The following is a 3575-nucleotide window of genomic DNA, read 5'->3' as shown; positions in this document are numbered from 1 at the left end:
TATTGTGCTAGATTTTGTTTTTGTTTTTTTCTATTCTTTCTGAATCAAATCGACACATTACACATACTTTAAAGCAGTGGTTCTCAACTTTCTGGCCCTTTAAATACAGTTCCTCATGTTGTGACCCAACCATAAAATTATTTTCGTTGCTACTTCATAACTGTAATGTTGCTACTGTTATTAATCGTAATGTAAATATCTGATATGCAGGATGGTCTTAGGCGACCCCTGTGAAAGGGTCATTCGACCCCCAAAGGGGTCGCGACCCACAGGTTGAGAACCGTTGCTTTAAAGAATCAAATCTACAATTTTTCTTTTTCTAAAAGAAAAACACCACTACCTTGACCTCTTCCCATTCCTGTCTCCAGAGCAAGCTCTTTCAACTCTTTTAGCTGGTTTTTGTTATTTATAACCATATCTCCAAATAACATTCATATCCTAATATAAAGCATTGCTATTCTTATTCCCAACCATGACATGTTTCCTTCCTTGCTCCTTTTCCCCAGCATAATTATTGTAGTTCAGTGTTTACATTAACAACTGAATTAAGAATGTTTATGTTATTAAGATTAGCTAATGCTCTGCACAGCTGAATGTATTATTCTCACCCCCCATATTGCATTTTTTTTATTTTACTTTTTTCTCTGTCCCTTTGAAATGTAAGTAAATCCATTTTTTTAAAAATTTTTATTGGGGTAACATTGGTTAATAAAATTATGTAGGTTTCAGGTGTACAGTTCTATAATACATCATCTGTATATTGTCTTGTGTGTTCACCACCCAAAGTCAAGTCTCCCTCCTTCCATCACCGTTTACCCACCTCGTTTACCACTTCTACCTCTCCCTACACCCCTTTCCCTCTGGTAATCACAGTACTGTTGTCTGTGTCTGATTGTTTTTTTGTTTTTGCTTAATCCCTTCACCTTTTTTACGAGCCCCCTTATACTGCATATTTGTTTCCTTGAGTTAATAGTTTACTTTGTTTGCAGAGGTTTCCATGTACTTACTGCTAATTTAACCCCAAACTCTAGTAGATGGATAAATACTTTTTTCATATGTTCAGACTATCATTTGTTCATCATTTTCATCTATCTTCTTGAAGAAATTGTTCCTGTTTTGTCCCGTCTGGACTTCTTGCCTCCTGTGGCTGGTACACAGCTGTCATAATTTCTTTTCACCATCATCCCAGGATTGGGATTCCCTGACTTCTCACTTCCTGTATCTCATGTCTGTCTGAGATTTACTTCATTTGTGTGTGATGTGAGTGCCGCATCCATTTGCGGCTAGGGTTCAGGATCTGGAAAAGGGGCCACACACAAACAAATACACTAGACAAGAAATAAGAATTTAGAAGGCATCAGGGCCAGGCAGAAACCTTCCCTCTAGTGGAGAGGCTCCCTGAAGTCCTGGCCCTGTTAGCTTTTATTCAATTTTAGAATACACATCTTGCCCTTAGTTAGGCAATCCGGTAGCAGACACACTATCTTAAAGGTCAGTAAATATTAGTAAAAGTTTACTTTGAGACTATTAGGTCAGGAAATTGCTGGAGCCACCATTATCTCCACAGAACAATCGCTGCATAGCTTTAGCCCTTGCTAAAGCTCAAGGTCCGTCAGCCTTCCAAGTTCCCTGTTGCACTTTCATGATAGTGTTGACAATGGATAGCTTCCAGCAGTGTATCATATCCTTGAGTAACTTCCTGAGAACAAAGAGGACATGGGAGATACCTTTTGAGACCATAGGACAGCTTCGTTTTGATGTGTCCAAAACTATTCCTTGTATTATACCACGTTACCCAGAGTATAGTATTGGTGTCTATTAAAGTTTCCTGCATAGGAACTCTGATGAACTGATTTTAAAAATAGATCTGTGGCCTGGCCCATGTGGCTCAGTTGTTGAGCATCGACCCAGGAACCAAGAGATGGAGGTTCAATTCCCCGTCAGGGCACATACCCAGGTTGCAGTCTCAATCTCCAGAAGGGGGCATGGAGGAGACAGCTGATCAATGATGTTTCTTTCTCACTGGTGTTTCTCTCTCTCTATCCCTCTCCCTTCCTCTTTCTAAAAAAGAAAATAAATCAATAAAAACATATAAATAGAATGGGTCTGTGTATGTGTACATACCTTTTTTGCTTTTGAAATTCAGGAATTAAATAGATTTGGATAAATTTTCTAAAAATTAGCATCATTCTTGATTCTCCCCTTTTTTATTTTTAAATATTTTTATTGATTTCAGAAAGGAAAGAAGAGGGAGAGAGAGAAACATCAATGATGAGAGATTCATTGATTGACTGCCTCCTGCATGCCCACGTGTAGGGATCAAGGCTGCAGCCCACGCATGTGCCCTGACCAGGAATCGAACAGCTGTCTTTCTTTGTAAGTGCTTCACATGCATCAAGCTATTCAGTCCTCATAAGCTTACAGAGCAGGCTCTGTTTTCCCCATTTGGCAGGTGGAGAAAATAAGGTCTTGAGATATTAAGCAACTTGCTATATATCATATGTCATTGAATAGGGGACTTGATTCTGAAACCATACAGCCTCCATCCAGGGCCCTAACCATACTAAATTCAATGGTATGCTGGCAGATTTAACGAGGAGCATCCTGGGGCAGGGATGATGAGGTCTGGGAGCCTTTATTTATGGCTTTTGCTGACTTCATAGAGTAATGCCACACTTGTAACCAGCACCTGGTTTAACATAATGCTGTTTTTGCCATACTTGTTTGAAAAATTTCCCCCCTCAGATGCAGTTAAAGACCTCCCACCCCCAGTAGCCTCTCCTTCTCTTTCCAGGAGTAACATATCACTTGTCGTGTGCATATAATGTATATGCATCCATCGCCGGTGGATAGTGTTATGTCCTATATTTTCCTATTAGGATTGAAACATCAAAATGGGATTTTTGTCACTTCAAAGTGGCAATGGTGTCAATAATGAGCTCATTTAAACCCAAACTTCTCAAGCATTTAGCAGTTAGTCACTATGGCCTTGGTGGGGATAACATTGTTTTGAGGTGTTTTGTTTTTTTGTAAGAGAAAATTTATTGGGTAAATCACAGAGGTAGAAGTAATTCCTTTGAGGTGGTTGGTTTGGACTGCCAGGGTATACACACAGAAGAAAAGTAAATTGAAAGCAAGGGTGAAACTTCACGAAACTTACGGCAACTCATAGGGGAGGATCTTATCTTTTGTAGCTGACAGAAGCAACTCCTCTCTGAGGGAACCCGTCTTACCCTTATACCCTCAAGAAACAGTGTCAATGACTGCACCTAAGACTGTTCTCTCATAAGGGAATATCAGTTCTCAGATTCATATCTTCCGTCCATCTTTACTTACTAGAAAAGAATAAATTAGCCCTAGCCAGGTGGCTCAATTGGTTGGAGCCGTGTTCACCAAAAGGTTGTGGGTTTGATTGCTGCTCAGGGCACATACCTATGTTGGGGGGTTTGATCCCAGGTTGGGGTTTCTCACATCGATGTTCCTCTCCTTTAATCTCTAAAAAATCAATGAAAACATATCCTCAGATTAGGATTAAGAAAATAAAATGATAATAAATTAGATGTCAGTGTATCCCA

Source organism: Myotis yumanensis, unplaced genomic scaffold (assembly GCF_028538775.1).
Source record: "Myotis yumanensis isolate MYYU_CA2020_CCGP unplaced genomic scaffold, mMyoYum1.0.hap1 SCAF_10, whole genome shotgun sequence".
NCBI classification, from domain to species: domain Eukaryota; kingdom Metazoa; phylum Chordata; class Mammalia; order Chiroptera; family Vespertilionidae; genus Myotis; species Myotis yumanensis.
The sequence above is the reverse complement of the archived record's forward strand: the minus strand, read 5'-3'. Positions refer to the sequence as shown.